Genomic DNA, 20,643 nt, shown 5'->3' with positions numbered 1-20,643 from the left:
TTGTTTAAACGCCAATCAATAAACAATACGAGGCTACTTGATTACAAAAACACCGGTGAGCAATAATTATTGGGTATATAGTAATTTTAAACAACTTATTAGTAAAACTTAATTTATTTTATACAATTAATGTGTGTTGAAAGGTTCTACATACGGAATCAACGAACAGTATCCAGAAGTCATCGAAAGCGAACGCAGAAAGTTGTATCCAATCATAAAACAACTTAAACTTAAAGGACATCGAACCAGGTTAGTTAGAGACAAACTTTTTGTTAACAACGAACCATATAATGCTGGAACTCATAGTGGAGTGGATCCACCCAAAACTTTCGGAGACAGACCAATGTACTACAGTAGACCATGGGAAGGAAGGAGACCCCCTGCAAAACGGCATGCACACTTTAGTTCCAGTTCCAACGACGAATCACCCCAAGAAAGACTCTACGCGTAGGACATTTCGGAGAGTGGACTGTGTGTAATATCTTGGAATGTTAATAAAGGTTTGTGTAAAAAATTGAAAAGCGACGATTTTGTAAGTTGTATTTGTAAATATGATATTATACTCCTGTATGAGTGTTGGATCCAGGGTGATGACGATGTAAAACAAGATGGCTATCATGTATATAGTTTTCCTAGGCAGACAAGTAAAGGTGGGGGTATTGTTATCTGTGTAATTTATGACCCATGCCTGTATAACCTTTATAGTCGGATTGATTAATTAATGACAGATATTAACGACACTACACTTTATGTGGAAAAGCGAAGTGCTCGCAGTAAAAACCACATAACTGGACCCGTATATTTTTTACATATTAAAAGTGTTCGTCCAATAAGTTCCATATTGTAAAAAAATAATTGATAAGAGTTCAGGACTTCAAAGTTTAAAAGTTGCAGGCACTCTAAATTGGATCTTAAATTAAAATGAATTACAAAACAAATTATTCCGTAGTCAATTGTTTTATTTAATTAGGGGGCTGTATATAGGTAATTAAAGAATAAACATTCCGAATATGCATTCGGTCACTGTGACGTCACTGGCGTCTGAGGGGATTAAGAGTGTTTTCGATAATTGGCAAAGCCGTTTTTACGAAAGGTCTATTTTTACGACTTTGAATGAAGATAACTGAATTAATTTCAATCAGATTGGCGTGAACTTGCCGTAAAGTGGATATAGTAATCATTGGCTACACGTATCTCAAATCTTCCGGGACCATCTTATGTGCACTTTAACTCCCGGAATCGATTGCGGAAATGGAAACAGGGGTCCTATTCTATTTCAAAACAATATTACAGCGGCGTTTTTAAACAAATGGGAAACTAATTAATTATTAATTAGCCAATTACTCAAACAATTCCATGCTGGCAGTGAACCAGTAGCAAGAAATGGATTTAGTGGGCCCGATTCCATATAACCCCGTAAGGAAAAAATATTATCTGGACCAGTTTGGTTCCCAAGCTTTGACCGCCGGACTGTCACACCAAATTTGAAAATAGACGATAATAATAGGCCTACTCACTCGTTAACATGCCCCCCATCACGCAGCCCTCCTCTTTCATATTTAGGATACAGTTCTTTCAATTTCTCCTGATTCAAACATTCTTTGATGAAGAAATCTTCTTCGATGACACAAGCCCCGTTGGGTTTGCCAGCCATATACTTGTCAATTGCTTGAACAGAGCGACAACAGAGCGACGTGATACAGTGAAGACATTCAGCTCCACAAGGCCGTACCATACATTTGCTACATTGGCATTTCATTTCAGGCTTTGAGCTGTAACGAAACAAACATAAATAATAAAAGATATATTTTTAAGTTTCACCTTCAACGAAATCTGTAAGGTTAAGGTTATGTAAGATTTAGATCAAGGGTTGTCCGTTCTTGTTATAATAGTTCAAAAAAAAGATAATGCAAAATTTATATATTGTCTTAAAATCCTGGAATTAATATCTTGTCTATGATTTAAGTATTGTGGGCACAATACTTATTAATTCATAGTATTCTTATTTCTTCATTTGTTGTCGTATTTCGACATCTGTACACTAAAATTAACATTTGTATAAAATCAATATTTGTTTTACAAATCAGAAATTTGTCATATCAGATTTGTAAAATGTATTTTAATTGTATTTTAATAAAAAGATAAAATTTATTTTAGAAAATCAAAAATTAATCTACATTTACATTTTATCAGAGAAATACAACGAAAAACAAATCTCGAACAACAAATTTCCAAATACAAATCTTGTAAAACATTTCTCAAAAAATATTTCTTCAATAACATTTCTCGAGATCCATCGAACGCGAATATTATGACATGAGTGGAAATCAACCTTGCAAACAATAAAGGAGAATTGAGCAAGCATATACAAAAAGAAATGTCGCTCGATGACCGCGACTCTAGTGAAACCACGTACGTAGTATGGTTAATCGGGCCGGGCCTGCGAGAAAGAAAATAAATTGAAAGTGGTCTATTTTCAGAAATTAGGTTTTGTCTAAATAGCGATATATTTCTGTGCTGAAACGAAAGGGCGTTTTATCTCTTCTAAATCATGTAATCATGAATGTGCCAGGGAATAAGTAATATATTGAAAGAAGGATAAAGAAATAAATACTTTCCGCTCATGCAATATACGACAACCCGCATTTTACATTTTAAATACCTCTCCCTCCCCCCACTAATTTAATGGTATTTATCGTCACCCAACGTTAATACCTTTTTCAAGCTATGTAAATTTAAATGTGCCAGCATATAATTTTTAGAAAGGTAAATGAAACTTCTTTTCAGTGGTATTCTGTATGATATCTGAAATGTCGTAGTATGACCCCTAGTTTGACATTTAAGACCCCATCCACCCCCTCCCAATCAATTAATAGAATTTAATAGCGTACAACTTTTCAAGTTATTTTCTTGCACATGTGTATTTACATACCTTGAAAAAAGATCAAAGTTCCACGGTACTAACCTTATTAAGTGGGGGGGGGGGAGATGAGGGATATTTAAAGTAAAAAAAACGATCTTAATAAGATATTCTCAATATCTGTTCATATACAGCTGGAACGTATGTTTATTGTTTGCTACAAAATGTTAATTATTTTCTTGCACATTTGTATTTCTATGCCTTTAACAAAGATCAAATTTGAAATGGCACTAACATGTATTAAATGTGGAGGGGGTGGTATTTAACGTCAAAATACGGGTCATAACACAAAATACAAGATATCGGGATGAATATCATTAAAAAGGTCCCAATACGTTTCCACAATTGTAAAATATTTTCTGACATAATCATATTTACGTTCCTTGTTAAAGAAGATACAATTTGGATTGTCTGAACTCTATTTAGTGAGGGAGGGCCTATTTAAAAGACAATATACGGGAGCGTCTTAATACGAAATTCCAGTTATCCTGTGATGACAAGTATTTGTCTATCGCTCTTTGAATATACGAGTATCAGCTATTTTACTGGCTCATGCATGATTACATGATTTAGAAGAGATAAAGCCCTCTTTCGTTTGTCCAAAGAAATATGTCGCTATCAGACATTATGTCGCTATCAGACAAAACACGCGCTCAATTTCACTAAAGACACAGTCATCGTGCGATTTTTCTTATGGTATACATGTTTGCTCGATTCTCCTTTGTTGTATGGTGACTTATTGTAAGCCATAATATTTCGGTTCGATGAATTTCGAGAAATCATTTTGAAGAAATATCGAAATACGACAACAAATGAAGAAATAAGAATTAAGGACTATGAATTAAGAATTACGAACACTGAATATAGAGCTGTTTGATCTTCCATAATTTCGAGACTAACATTTGATTCAATTTTATTTCAATAATTCGCTTGCACGGAGGGGACTTTATCAGTGGGAGGAAACCAGAAGACTCGGAGAAAACCATGAAACTCACGAGGTTGTAAATGGCGACCCTACTCCTTGTCACGTACAACCGGGGAATCGAAACCACGCTACTCAATGGCAAACACACGCGTTAACCATGCGGCCATGCAAGCCCGCTGATCAGTTTAGGAAAATCAAAACTAAGACAATGACAAATATTATATGAACTTTACTGACATTTTTACTTAATCCTAACACTCAATACTAACTCAACCCACAACACACTTCGCTCCATAACACACGCCATCCCACCACATATTTTCCCATTTTTGGTAATACCGGCAAATTATTCAGCACATATAAAAGCTTCGAACCCTTATAGAATCAGTTCCCATTTTGTTCTGTCTTCGTTGTTGCAATCCACATAAATTTTTAACCCCAATTGTAATAATTGTAATTAATGTATTTTACCATACAATAAATTCGACATCAAAATTTAAAAGTCAATGGATTTTGAAAACCCATTGAATATCAATATATAGGAGTAATGCTATACTGCATAGAATATTATGAAACAACGCGACCGAAAACATGATTAAAAGCCGTTAACGAGTTTGGAGAAATTATTAAAATAGAATGTCAGCCCATATTGTAATCAACGATATTTAACAAAAAAGTAAAATATGTTCTCTAAACTATATGTCGTCTGAGAATAATCCTCCTGATAGCATTTTTTAAAATCCTTCTCTACACTTAGACACATTTATTACAATAGGGGTGTCGATTTTATAGGTATGGCAAAACACATTTATTACAATTATTACAATAGGGGTTGACATAAATTTTATTACAATAGGGGTTATGCCGTGTAACCACTATTGTAATATCAACCCCTATTGTAATAAATGTGTCTAAGTGTAGAGAAGGATTTAAAAAAAAATGCTATCAGCAGGAATATTTTGTCTGATATGCACACGGAAAAGATTTTCAACATCCTCATTTTAATAATTCTTCAAATGGTTTTGAGACATGTTTTCGGTGGTTTTGTTTCGTAATATTCTATACAGTATAAAGGCCTACCATTATCTTATATATTGATACGGAAAGGGTGATAAAAATCCATAGACTTTTAAAGTTAGGTGTCGATTTTATTGGAATGGCAAAACACATTTATTACAATTATTACAATAGGGGTTGACATAAATTTTATTACAATAGGGGTTATGCCGTGTAACCACTATTGTAATATCAACCCCTATTGTAATAAATGTGTCTAAGTGTAGAGAAGGATTTAAAAAAAAATGCTATCAGCAGGAATATTTTGTCTGATATGCACACGGAAAAGATTTTCAACATCCTCATTTTAATAATTCTTCAAATGGTTTTGAGACATGTTTTCGGTGGTTTTGTTTCGTAATATTCTATACAGTATAAAGGCCTACCATTATCTTATATATTGATACGGAAAGGGTGATAAAAATCCATAGACTTTTAAAGTTAGGTGTCGATTTTATTGGAATGGCAAAACACATTTATTACAATTATTACAATAGGGGTTGACAGAAATTTTATTACAATAGGGGTTATACCGTGTAACCCCTATTGTAATATCAACCCTTATTGTAATAAATTTGTCTAACTGCAGAGGAGAATTTAAAAAATGCAATCGGGGGATTTTTTTTATCTGATATGCACAAGGAAAAGATGTTCAAAATCCCCAGACCACCGATATTTCAGAGAACATACCTCAGTTGTTTTTTAAATATCATTGATTACAATAGGAGTTGACTCTCCATTTTCTTAATTCTCCAAACGGCTTTGAGACATGATTTCAGTGGGGGGTTTTCATAATATTCTATACAGTATAAATTCATACCAGTACTCTTATATATTGATACGGATATGGTGATCAAAATCCATAGACATGTAAAGCTAGGTGTCGATTTTTTTGACATGGCAAGACACATTTATTACAATTATTACAATAGGGGTTGACAGAAATTTTATTACAATCGGGGTTATACCGTGTAACCCCTATTGTAATGTCAACCCCTATTGTAATAATTGTGTCTAAATGTAGAGAAGGATTTTAAAAAATGCTATCAGGAAGATTATTTTATCTGATATGCACACGGAAAAGATGTTCAAAATCCTCAGACGACAGATAGATTAGAGAACATATTTTACGTTTTTGTTAAATATCGTTGATAACAATATGGGCTGACATTCTATTTTAATAAGTTCTCCAATCTCGTTATCGGCCTTTAATCATGTTTTCGGTCGCGTCGTTTCATAATATTCTATGCAGTATACCATTACTTCTATATATTGATATTCAATGGGTTTTCAAAATCCATTGACTTTTAAATTTAGAAGTCGAATTTATTGTATGGTAAAATGCATTAATTACAATTATTACAATAGGGGTTAATTGAAATTGTATTACAATTATTACATTTATTGCAATAGGGGTTGTTATTACAATAGGGGTTGTAACAAATCCTACTTAAAAATCTGTTTTCAAAATTCCCCGAAATTGACGTAACGCATGTGCAATAATCGGGATTATCACGTACTTACTTTCTGATACACAAAGCTTTAGTGAACAGACTTTGTAATCCAGACCACGATAGTCACGTGGTATATAGAAATTATTTCTCCCGTCACCGGCGTGGTCTTTGGCATAGCAGTAACATATATAAAGTTAGAAAAGAAATGGCTGCTATGTAAGTAAATATATTTGGGTTTGATATAGTAGACCTATTAATATTTAGATTGTAAAGGTATTTACTAAACAATAATTGTCGTTTCGTTTAATTTAATTGGCATGTTTATGTTCCGGATAGGAGACATCAAACCAGACCGGTAAACATACACAATCTACGATTAATTATAATTCAAATAATTTGACAGATTAATTTTTTTATGATACAATACAATGTTTAAAGTTCGATATAATGTGTCTTTTGGTATGTCAAGCCACCTGTGTCATTGCTCCATTACAAAACAAAATATAATACATTTCATAGTTTTTAGTTTCAAATATCTACATTAATATATATTTAAATTTTGGATAAAATACAGCCGTGTCAACATCTAAACCTAATATGAATCTGTCTAGCCAGCAATGAATTTCAAGGAAAGCTTTTATTTCACTTTTATTCTATTTTCATTTTCATTTATATTATAACCTAATCATTCAGGTTATAAAACCATCCCGTATCTCTGAAACTATACCCAACATTACGATAACTATATAGAACTACTGTAATCAGGCCCAATTAATATAAAACGAAATGTCATTTCCATAAACCTTGAAATTGGGGATTTAAATATGGTAAATTTGAATGAAATGCTGAAAAGCCAAATGGTCTTTTAGATAAAGAGATTATACCCAATTTCAAGTTTAATTTTCAAGATATGGTCTACTGTGTTGTATATAAGTTTAGTTTTTGTTACGATTTATGAAATACAACTTCTGTCATTTGGCACATTTTCTTACATGAATATTGTAATAACAATATAAGTAAATTAACAATATTTAATGCGTTTTCATTGTTTAAATTCTTATGTGTAATTATACCTCAGTGTTTAATTATACTGGTGAGATTTATATATATATTAATATTTCATGTAGTTTCTGTGATATTATTTGAGAATACTCGCATTGAGTCAAGAGATGGTTAAATTTATATATGTATATATTCTACAAAATCAGAATGATTATTTAACACCGTTATCTAATTTCAATATTAGGCACATTGTCTCGACGCCTTTTTATACAAATTTATTTCAGAACTGGTATAAAATATACACATGTTATATTAATAGATTGGTTCCCTTCAAAAATCAATTAATTTGGAATAATCATAATTTAAGAATAAATTAATTAACGATTTTATTTGTTGGGGATATCGCAGACATGAATCTTTCCGAATATGACAATTATCTTATCAAGTTAATGGAGATCTATCAAATTTTGGTTAACATTAAAAAGTTAAAGGAAACAATAACGGAAACGGAATAAATTTGGAATACTAAAATTTGTGAAAATAGATTAAAAACAAATTTAAATATCTTGTTAGAAATATTATAACAAAAACATATCAAATTTAACCTGATAAGATATATACAAGATACTTATACAAAATAACTACACAAAACTGCCAGCTATAGTCAAATTAATGGGAAAATATTATATTATTACCGTAGAAAAAAAAACAATTTAAACATATTTTTTCACTGATACAACGAATAACTAAAGATTCAAATATGGTAACATTTGATTTTAGATATATTCAACATATAATTTATCTAAATAATCGCTTATATAAAATGATAACATTTAGATAAAATTTACCTAAACAATCGCTTATATAAAATGAGATTATCTAACTGTGTGATCTTTGTAATTCTACAACTGAAAATAAAGGCCATCTCTTCACTCAATGCGAATATTCTCAAATAATATCACAGAAACTGCATGAAATATAAATCTATGATAATATATAAATCTCACCAGTATAATTAAACACTGGGGTATAATAACACATAAGAATTGAAAAAATGAAAAAGCATTAAATATTGTTAATTTACTTATATTGTTATTACAATATTCATGTAAGAAAATCTGCCAAATGACAGAAGTTATATTTCATACATCGTAACGAAAACTAAACTTATATACAACACAGTAGACAACATCTTGAAAATTAAACTATACAAACTTATTATTATAGTTTTAATATATAATGTTTATTTCCTGATGTTTTCAAAATGTATTAATTTCTCAGTACTAATTTAAATTGGTTTAACCCCGCAATGCCCCCCCAAACAAACCATGTCATGGCGGAGAGGTGTGAATTAACTGAATCAACTAGCGATTTCATGGAAAGGTTTTATTTCACTTTCATTTCATTTTCTGGTCACCTCTCTATCATTTTAATTTTCGTTAAATTCTATTCTATTTTGAGGTGGTGGTTTATTTTTAGGTTTATCATTTTAATTGGTTTTTCTTTTACATAATTGGGGGGTTGGATGGCTAAATGGTTAGCGTGCGCGCGCGCTGTATCATAAAGTCTGTCATTGAGTCGACTGGCGTGGTTTCGAATCCCCGGTTGTACGTGGCAAGGAGTAGGGTCGCCTGTCCAACCTCGTGGGTTTTCTTCGGGTCCTCCGGTTTCTTCCCACTGCTAAAGACCCCTACGCGCAAGCGAATTATGTAACTAAAAAATTAAACCATACGTTAGTCCCGAAATGACCTAGTTTGTGTCGAGTGGACGTTAAACCCCATTTCTCTCTCTCTCTTTTTACATAATTACTGTATAGTCAAATGGTAAAACATCAAGTCCAATACCACGTGTAATTATTTTAATTCTTATTGAAATTAACGACTATTATCGAGGATAATTGGTCAAGATTACCTTAAGGGGATCGAAGAGGCGGACAGACTCGGCCTAAAGGGGTCACAATTGAAGGAACCTAGTGTCGAGCTCCCTTATAGCATGAACGAATTTAAAAGTATGTTCGGGTTACGCGTCAGCTCTGAATGGGAAAACTCCCTTGCGGAACTCGACACCTTTATATTCAGATCCGATGAGTCCTTAAATGCTAAGTTATCAGTAAATCATCCCAGCAGAAAAATCTGACGGTTAATAACAAACCTGAAGTTGAAAGAAACGCTCCGATATCGCACATTTAAGCCTATAAGGTGCAGCTGTGGCTCGGACGTGTCTCCTACTCATATTCTAGTAGACTGTGCTCGCCTCACCGCCGAAAGGAAACCCTTCACGGATAAACTGAGTTCCCTTAACACGGCTCTCGGTGTTCCGAACTTACTGTATCCAAAAGTAAGCAATCACGAAATCTATGAGTTAATCTACGAATTCGTGTGTGAGATCGGTATCCTAGATATGATGATGTGACCCCACAGGGACGAAAAGAGTGTTCTACTCTGTGAAAATTTGGGGGCCCACCCCAAGACCCAACGGACGGGATCCATAAGTGATCATCCCGAGGGCTACTGCCAGTCGGACGCCCCTACGTGAAGGGACGTCGGGTACCTGTGGAGGGCCGTTTTCTGTTTCGGCTCCAAGGCCTGCGGCATTTCAATGCCTGGCCCAGAAACATCGCTGCATCCCTGAACCTCCGTCGGATAGGCGGCGTAGCCCTGGGGCCCGGCTGACAGTCCTACCTACCCCTACCGACCCAAAAGGTCGGAGCATATATGCACCCTATATCTAGGTCGGACAGGCGGCGGGCCCAAGGGCCCGACTGACCGTCAGACCAACTTACCTACCCAAATCAAGATCGTAGCATTAATGGCCAAGCGGGCCAGACTGCGCCCGCTCGCCATCCTTCCTCTTCTACCCCCAAAAACTTTCTCCTCTCCTTTCGATGAGATTTTTACCTTGGGCATTCCCTGATAAGACACTATGTATCAAATTAAACTGGACCAAGCCTAATCCCTACGGCTTCCTCCAGTAAGTTCCCTAGGAAACATCTTTGTCTAGGTGGAAGTGGACGTAAACCTCTTGAAACGAACGAACGATTTTAAATTTATACACCGTATTTAGAGTTATGGCCCTTGATATTAAATGTTTTCTATACGTTAGTATAAGACAGAACTAGAAGCCAAACGAATTCTAACGCTTTCTGATAATAACTTAATAGCTTGTTACTCGTACTCAGATTTTAATATTTTGTAAATGTTTTCATTACTGACAAACGAAAAAATATGCGACAACCCTTGTTGACTGCCCGGACGATTTAACTTATGTTTCGTTGTCTGGCAACCTATCTTTTAGAATATTAATCATCTATTTGTTGCGCCAGCTATATAAGATTTATTCAACAATGATGAGAACAAAATAAACCCTGATCAAGTTGTATTTTATTATTAAACAGGAATTGTCATTTTATACTCCCGCATGTTCACGTGGACGTATTATACAGTCGCTTCTGTCCGTCCGGAGGTCCGTTCATATTATAATTTATTTATATTTCAATGATCTCGGGTTTTTTTTTTTTTGATAATTGCATTATTTTACCTTAATTTTATAGATTAGAGTCCCTGATTGCACGAATTATCTCCTGTTTGAACTTGCGGACCTTGTAGAGGTCAGATTTTGATGAAGCGTAATATGTATGGTTTAATGGTCGAGAGCGAAACATTAAGTAATATATTGAAACAACACGAGGGACGTAGTCACGAGATATTGTTTCAATATATTACACAATGTCTTTAGCTTGATACCATTAAACAACTTAAAATACAGACACTACCCAGCATGTGATTTTCAATGAAATACGTCACGCGAGTCCAATATTTTATCTAGTATAGATAATGTACGATTGACAAGTTGCCCGTATATTATTGGAAATATTGGTACGCCAACATCAAAGGATAACGTCACATCTATATTTTAAATATGGCTATGCAAAGATTGAGGTTCCTAGAGGCCACAATTGTATATTTGTTTTAAAAACCGTTCAAATATGTCACCATAATTACGGCTGTTTTAATTTCGTGAAAATCGGACCCATATTGGATTTACCAGCGGTAACATTGTGTGATCTATAGAAACTATGTAACCACACTAGACAATATAGGTATTGTATTAATATCATAATTAGGCTGGCCATCTTTACAACTGATGGAGACGTGTAAATTGTTATAACAAAACGTGTGATAATATGACTAAGCAATTTTTTGAGTTAATGAAGATAATAAATGATATCACGTGACACATTTCTAAAAAGAACAAACATTAGGCCTACTTAAAAATATTTTTTTTTAAAATTCCTCGAAATTGACGTAATGCATATGCAATAATCGGGATTATCACGTACTTATTTTCTGATACGATACGCAAAGCTTTAGTCAGCAGACTTTGTAATCCAGACTATGAAAGTCACGCGGTATATATACAGTTAGATAAGAAATTAATATATATTTAAATTTTGGAAAAAATAAAGCCATGTCAATATCTAAACCTAATACGGATAAGTCTAGCCAGCAATGAATAATTAGCCGCTAGTCGGATTCACTGAATCAACTAACGATTTCAAGGAAAGCTTATTTCACTTTCATTTTATTTTCTTGTTATTTTCTAGCCAGCAATGAATCATTCGGGTTATAAAACCATCCTGTATCTCTGAAACTATACCCAACATTAACTATAACTATTCCAGATAATATAATGTCAGACTGCCATAAGATTATATAGAACTATGGTAATCAGGCCCAGATAAAATCAAATGAAATGTCATTTCCAAAAACTGTGAAATGGAGGTGCTTAAATATGGTACATTTTAATGAAATCTTGAAGAGCCAAGGTGTCTTTTGGATAAAGAGATTATACTCAGAACAAGAACAACAATGGACAATTATTTATGAATATATTCTACAAAACCACAATGAATATTTAATACCGTTATCTAATTTTAATATTAGGGACATGGTCTCGACACATTTTATTCAAATTAATTTCAGAATTGGTATTAAATATACACATTTTATATTGATAGATCAACTGATATGGAATAATCATAATTAAAGAATTAAGTCTTCAATCAAGAATATTTTAATCATACTGTTTGAATGGCATTTAGTAATTGAACACATTAAAAAATCAAATCAAAGAAGAAAACATTAAAGGCTCAATACCACTCTTGTTGTAACTGAATAATATGTCCTAATCTTTATTCTGGTCAACAAATTGTACTATTTTAGAATATTTCAATTAATTGATGATACAAATTTCATCTTAACAAACCTTGCTTAGAAATTTTGAAAAATTCAACATAATGGTTTGAAACGTCTAACGTAAACCTTTTCAAATGAAACTTCGATTTAAAAATATTTTCGAACCCTCTTGACAAGTAAAATAGGATGTAATGGATAATTTACACAACAGGTAAGACACTTAAACATCTAGTACTTAGATAGAGATATTATTTATTTTCTGGAGCTTTCAAGCCAGCAAGAGTGTTATTGTCCCTTTAAAATAACACAACAGTTCTATGGATAACAATTACTGTATTTCTATTAAAGCTACGTTTCAACATTGTTTTGTATACATTAGTGTACGCAATAACTAGAAGCCAAACAAATTGTAAAGGTTTCTGATAATAACTTAATAGGTTGTTACTCGTACTCAGATTTTAGTGTGTTGAAAATGTTTTCATTACTGACAAAAGAACAAAATATGTGACAACGCTGGTTGACTGTCCGGACGATTTAACTTATGTTTCGTTGTCTGGCAACCTATCTTTTTGAATATTAATCATTTAATTGTTGTGCTAGCTCTATAAGATGGATGAGAAAAAATTAAAGGCCTTATCGATTTGTGTTTTATTATTGAACAAAAATTGTCCTTTTATACTCCCGCATGTTCACGTGGACGTATTATACAGTCGATTCTGTCCGTCCGGACGTCCGTTCATATTATAATTTATTTATATTTCAAAGAGCTCGGTTCCTTTCAAAAATTGCATGTATCGGACCTGAAAGTTATAGATTATGGTCCCTGACTCCACGAAATATCGCGTTTTCAGCTTGCGAACCCTGTAGAGATCCGATTATGACGAAGCTTAATATATATGGTTATATCCCAAAGATCTAGATCCCTAGAGGTCATAATTGTATATTTGGTTTTAAAAAACCATTCAAATATGTCACCGTAATAACGGCTGTTTTAATATCGTGAAAATCGGACCCATATTTCCCGTTAAAATGGTCGCTCACCTTTTTTAGCAAATGGTATAAAAGCATGTAATACCAAGGTTGTGGACTCCTAGAGGTTACTTTTTTATGTGATTTTGATGAATCTGAAATAATACGTTTATATCCCAAAGTTCTCAGTTCCGGTCGATATTGGCACCTATCAAAATGTAACCGCCTGGATTACGGACCCTGACTGTATGAAAACTCGCAATTTTAGTGTCACCGTTACACCATAATTACGGTTGAGATCGAATTACCACAAAATGGCCGCGTCCCTTTACGTAAATATCATACGTATACCAACTTTGTGGACGCCACAATTTTTGTCCGATTTAGATGACACTTAACAAATATCTTGGATGAGTTCTATTCTTGTGCGCATCGGACATTTCGTGTGGAGTTATGCCCCTTTCATTTACACAAAATGTAAACTATGCCCAAAGATTTGGGCCAAACAGAGGTAACTAATTTACCCCGATTCGCATTAAACTGAAAATATTATGTTCAGGTTCACAAGATTTAGAATGAGTTCGATTTTGGTGCGCAACAAAATTTCAACTCTTTTTTTTTCCAATTCGATGTGAAGAATTAAGAATTGTGACAATGAAGGGACTATCCCTATTGGTTACCCTGTTCTCCGTCCATCTCTTGTGAAACTTGGACGTTTCTTGCATGGCAACTTCTTGTTTAAAAAGCAAAAGCTATGCAAAGAGTACAAAAGAAAGTAAGATATTGTGAAAAAAATACCTGAAACTGTTGATTTCCTACACTGAAAAAAAACTTGTGTTGGATCTCAACACAAGTACTTGTGTGAAAATTATTCTATACAAGTTATGTGTTGTTTTGCATTGCATTAACACAAACTTGTGTTCTTTTTAATGCATTAACACAAATCTTGTGTTTTTTCCATATAATTAACACAAGTAATGTGTACCGTCAACAAATATTTTTTTTTTTAAATTTGAACTCCATACAAAGTCTTAATCCGGGGGTCCACAAGTAAGAGAAAGGTATTTTTTACTCAGACAATATAGCCAGACAGACTTGAATGCTAATTGGTGTTAAGATGTCTGTAGTTAAAATAAAGTTGGGCCCAATAAACTGGTAGATCAAAGGCCTGTTGAGCGCTCATGCCTGGTGTGATTTTAACAATTGACTCCAAATGCGTTGACAAGAAAATAAGTAAAACTGTTATTGAATGTGATTGGTTGATAAAATCAACGTAATATAGGCTACATTTTGTCTGCGATATCATTCGGTGGAAGCGGACATTAAATGAAGTGATTTCACACAATTGATTTAACATTTAACAACGTGCTGAAATGATTTTGGAGCAGTGATATGTTTGACAAATGTAAGCTAATGGTCACATAGAATACAAGACCGCAGGTTTGTGAATATTTATATAAAAAAAATAATACCATGTATGTAATTTAGCATCGATATTGTTTCTCTGTATAATATTAGTATTTCGTTTCCTTAAAAAAAACTCCAACAATTTAAACCGGAAGTTCATGTTTATAATATGGCGCGGTCAGGAAAACAATTTCGGCATGTTATTATCAAATCTGTTCAATTTTTCTGAAATCATGCTTAATTAACATTAGTTGTTCGGCGCTACGATGTTGTTCAAATACTTACATTACAGAATCACATTATGATTAAAGCAGAAACGGTTCGATTTGAACCAGCAGGTAAGAATCTGTTTTGAAATTATATCTTGGGAGGTTGGATTGGCGTTGGAGACCCGATTGGCGGCCATTTTGATTCTTGTTTCATGATTTTTTTTATATTATAACGATTTTGCCAAGAGTAGACATAAACGCGGGCACAGACTAGAAATTTTTTTTTTACACTTTTGTGTTAGTTGAATTGTAATCTAATTTATGTTTAAAAAAACAACCTTAAATCTAATAAGCAGACGGAAGATATGGACGAACAACAAGAAGAAGTTATGGAAGTCCCAACAACTGAACCTATGGAAGTAGAAGAATCGTTTACAGCCGAAACCCGATACGATGTGCCAGTTCCGGTTATGGAGTCCTCCATCTCAGACGATGCCGACGTTAGTGTCTTCTGCGACGAAGAACCCGTAGTGGTGTATCACTATAAACCTCAGAATGCCTTGTTCGGCATTTCTGTCCAAACGAGGCAAAAACGTGTCAAAATTTTTGCCCCGATTTTGCCTCGTTGTAACGAGGTAAATAAAAAACATCGTTTCTCTGGAGTTCCAAAACGTGTTTTTTTTTTTAAATTGCCCTGTTTATGGAACGAGGTATTTTGTTCAGAACGAGGCTGGGTAAAATTGCCTCGTTTACTAAACGAGGTATTTTATCCAAGATAATTATTAGCGGTATTTGCTGTCGACAAATAGAGCCATACAAATAATGTTCGGACCATCATGTGACCAATTGCAGATCTACAAATTAGATTATTTATTTGGGACATGATATTGTTCATAGTTATGGCTTACTACACTGGAGTTCTATTATGTATAATAAACGCTTCCCGAGCGAAACAAAACATAACAATGTCACGTGACAATATTACATATGGCGGATACAAGCGTTCTCTGATTACATGCTGTTTGGTTTGATTATTAAATAATACGGCAATCTGTATATATGGGAAAAGGAGAATGAATTTCCCCAAATCCAAAACTAGATGACTGGAATATTTATTGAATGGAAAGTAAATATTTTATAAACAAAAATATTCGGATTTGCAGTATCCTAGCTTGGATGGATTTGTGATTTGAATCTCGAACTCAGTGTTTTATACATTTTATTATAAAATTGTAATAAATGTTTTACATGAATGAATAAAATCTACAATTTAAAACAGTACAATAACATTGTGATTTGACGCTCTACAAATCACTAAGAGTATAACAATTGCTTGTTGAAAAAGCGTTAATAATATGGTTTTTTCCATTTATTATTTTTTAAAAATATATTCAAAAAGAATGCGTCTTTTACAGATTTCAATATAACCACAAATGGTTGATTGTTTTAATGCTAAGATAAGTATTAATGGTTTGTATTTGAAAATCAAATTATATAAGCGAAAAATAGTAAGATACATTATGTATATCTTAAAACACGCCCTTCTCAGTTACTACTTCGGCGAATATCGTTTGATAATTTAGATGATCAGAATTAAACACCGTTTTGCTATGTTATTATTTTTTTATGATTGGGTGGGGGTATACTTAATTAGGGGATTGGATTGAAAGATTATAGCTACCATCTTATGGAGACATAATGTGTGGTGCATTTACGGTCTTATAAAGCTCTATTCTTACATAAAGAATTCTTGATTCGCACGGAAGTGTTTTAGCCGTAATCATTTTAAGTCATGCTTATGCCAAGATCTGGGTAAGTGTTAATTTAACTAGATATCAGAAAAGTACCACGTTTTCATAAATGTACTCTTTAGATAAATTGTACAATATTTATCAGTTCACTAGTTACAATAAAATCATGCATTATAGCTATTTTTATTTATTTATCTCTGGTGCTTCAAATTCAATTTAGGGTGCCTCAACATATTTAAAAATATGTTTTAAAGCTTTAGGTCATTTTATTATATCTTTCTACCATAAATAATAGCCCGAATTTAGGTATACCAAAAGTTAAAGAAATATAAACAGTTTTTGAGTCATTCAGATATGACTGCCAAAATTGTCACCAACACGCATGTCGTGTTTAGGCTAAAATCTAACCAGAAAAGTATTGTCAATACATAATAAAATATATATTGCATTAATCAATTCCATTCCGCAATTGGTTTGTCTTAAACTCGTCATTTGTGTTCATGGGCATCAGGGTCGAGATGGCAACGTTATATGTTTTATTCGTCTAATTTACTATAAAACATCATTCGTTTTGCCTCACGGGTTGACGGCATATTAATAGCTTTATTCACTGAGATGGTTCCTTTACTTATAGTTTATTTTTCGAATTGCTTTTTGTATTTATTTAAATGGAAATATTAACAACATTCTATAAGTCAATCCACGAACATACCCAATTTCAATATTTGCGTGTTGACCTTTAACATCACACTTAGATCCTGTACGCTTTGTGTCTTACAGTCAATACATGTAATGAAGAACTCTTTAGACATAATTTCGTTTATAATACTTTACTCGTTTCTATTGAGTTGTTTAGCAGAAGTAACCCATGACAACAATATGTTGAGACGACTACGTAACAGAATAGGACGATTCAATGTTATTAAAATGACACAATGACAATTTTAATTTTATTACCAACCCTTTCACAATATTTGAATGAAATATCTCACACAGGGTGTTAATCTGTTTTCAGTTTCTATTCCAATTCAATAAAACATTTAATACATGTCTTGGCTTGATTCATTATTTACAATTTAATACGTTAATCGTGTATTTTAAATAATACAGTTCAAGAGATCAAAACATTTCCGAATTTATACATTCAACATTACACGTAGACCTAAATGTATTTTTCAAATACGTGTATAAACATTTATATGAAATATATTATAAACAGATATGCTATGACCAGAGTTGCCATTATCTTTATTATTCGACTGGAAAACTCCTGTCATTCACTCTGTCGTTCGACTGATCCATCATTCACGTTGTCATTTCCGAGTCTGAAATTTGGGGTATAGGGGTAGCTCGGACCGGGGAGTAACATAGGCCAGGTGGCGTTAGTCTACCACTTCAGGTTTCGGAGTTATGACCCCCGAGTGAAGCCGGGCATTCTTCTAGTATATAAATAAATATATAAATAAATCATCTTCATGGTCATCATCATCGTCATCGTCATCATCACTATTTAACACCAATCATCGTCGCCTGACAATTATCTTATCTATTCAAAGCGCTTGTTTAGTTTTAAATACTTGTGAACTTTACTAAAACTCACTTTGTTGAACGGGTTACTTTCGTTGGTATCGCCATATAGGAACGCTTTTGTCGTTATCAAGCACAATGATAACGACAAGAGAATCGTTGTTGAAACGTAGCTTTATGGAAATATAGTAATTGTGATCCATAGAACTGTTGTGTTTATTTTAATGCTGATTAGGTTATTATTAGCCCGCCAGATCAAAGACATCACTCTAGATAGAACGTGTTAAAACTCCACGAACGAACGACACAAGTTACGGGGGAACTTTGCTGCAAACATTTCTCCACACCACAACTAATCGTTGAATCGTACATTACTCATCAGTTGTTTATAATTATTTTTTACCCAATAATCAATTAGATTTGTTCACCGATGTTTTTGTAATAAAGTAGCCTCGTATTATTTGTTGATTGGCGTTTAGACAATATTTAATGGACTTGATACGAAATCTGAATATGAATTATTCGATAGATAACTTCAGTTACTACGGCGTTGATTGGCTGAGAAATGAGGGCGATCTATTGTTATGCATAGTTATTGAACAATGAAATATTCACCGTGAATTTCAAATGGAGTTACGATATAAGTTGTTTGTGTATAGAAATGGTTATTATAATTATATATAGCCAATAATGAATATAACGACAAATTACTGGCACTATTTGTATTTCTGTGCTTATACAGAGATAGTTTGGGAAATCAAATATTATCCAAATTACCGGTAAATGGGCTCATTGCTTGGGTCGTCTTCATCTGTCACGTGACCTTTTTAAACAAAGGACGCTTAAATTGGTCTACGGCATGATAAAGCATTTTAAATTCACTCGAAAATACTCCAATCACAAAACAGTACAAGACGATAATTCGGTGATTATGATTAGGCCAGTCACGTGTTAATTGGACCGTGATGTGTATATCAGAGATATACTGTACAGGTATTGATATATTGTGTATAAATAATGTATATACTATGTGTAGTGCCTGTGACGTCACCAGCCAATCAACCGGATTAAGGTCGTAATTGAAAATTGAAAAGCGTTTTTGCGTGTCGGATACTCAAACTTCAATAGCCGAATTAATTTTAATCAGATTGGCGTGAGCTTGCCGTAAAGTGGATATAGTAACTATTGGCTACACGTAGCGAAAAAAAAATTGGCCATCTTATGTGGTCTTTAATAGGTTGTTACTCGTACTCAAATTTGTTGACTGCCCGGACGATTTAACTTATGTTTCGTTGTCTGGCAACCTACCTTTTAGAATATTAATCATCTATTTGTTGCGCCCGCTATATAAGATTTATTCTACAATGATGAGAACAAAATAAACCCTGGCCAAGTTGTATTTTATTATTAAACAGGAATTGTCATTTTATACTCCCTCGTGTTCACGTGGACGTATTATACAGTCGCTTCTGTCGGCCAGACGTCCGTGTATATGTATTTATATTTCAAAGATCTCGGTTCCTTTCGATAATTGCATGTATTGGACCTTAACTTTATAGATTAGAGTTCCTGATTGCAGGAAATATCTCCTGTTTTAACTTGCGGACCCTGAAGAGGTCAGACTTTGATGAAGCGTAATATATATGGCTATGCAAAGATTTAGGTCCCTAGAAGTCACAATTGTATATTTGATTTTAAAAACCGTTCAAATATGTCACCATAATTACGGTGAAAATCGGACCCATATTTTCTCGCCCCTGTTCTAATTTTTCTCGACCGTGTTGGATTTACCAGCTGTAACATTGTGTGATCTATAGAAACTATGTAACCACACTAGACAATATAGGTATTGTATTAATATCATAATTAGGCTGGCCATCTTTAAAACTAATGGAGACGTGTAAATTGTTATAACAAAACGTGTGATAATATGACCAAGCAATTTTTTGAGTTAATGAAGATAATAAATGATATCACGTGACACATTTCTAACAAGAACAAACATTAAGCCTTGTTACAACCCCTATTGTAATAACAACCCCTATTGTAATAAATGTAATAATTTTACTAAAATTTCCCACTAACCCCTATGGTAATATCAACCCCTATTGTAATAACTGTAATTAATGTATTTTACCATACAATAAATTCGACATCTAAAATTAAAAGTCAATGGATTTTGAAAACCCATTGAATATCAATATATAGGAGTAATGGTATACTGCATA

The 20,643-nt window shown here is 33.4% G+C and overlaps 2 long non-coding RNA genes across 4 annotated transcripts in view; one reads left to right on the top strand and one right to left on the bottom strand.

Annotated features, from left to right (window-relative positions):
- Positions 1 to 20,643, bottom strand: part of LOC130012138 (uncharacterized) — a 73,251-nt gene that overhangs the window by 27,204 nt on the left and 25,404 nt on the right. For 2 of the 3 annotated variants that reach the window (XR_008787438.1, XR_008787436.1), the window contains exon 2: positions 1,518 to 1,772. This is a non-coding gene — a long non-coding RNA (uncharacterized LOC130012138). Of the gene's footprint in view, positions 1 to 1,517; positions 1,773 to 6,425; positions 6,441 to 20,643 lie in introns of those variants that run through there. The other variant, XR_008787437.1, reaches the window with a different exon arrangement.
- LOC126817000 (uncharacterized) overlaps positions 6,555 to 20,643 on the top strand; it is a 42,670-nt gene continuing 28,581 nt past the window's right edge. The window contains exon 1 of the long non-coding RNA XR_008787440.1: positions 6,555 to 6,571. This is a non-coding gene — a long non-coding RNA (uncharacterized LOC126817000). The remainder of the gene's footprint in view (positions 6,572 to 20,643) is intronic.

The sequence above is a fragment of the Patella vulgata genome, chromosome 3 (assembly GCF_932274485.2).
Source record: "Patella vulgata chromosome 3, xgPatVulg1.2, whole genome shotgun sequence".
Taxonomy (NCBI): Eukaryota; Metazoa; Mollusca; class Gastropoda; family Patellidae; genus Patella; species Patella vulgata.
Note: the sequence above shows the minus strand (reverse complement) of the source record. Positions and strands in the feature narration are given on the sequence as shown.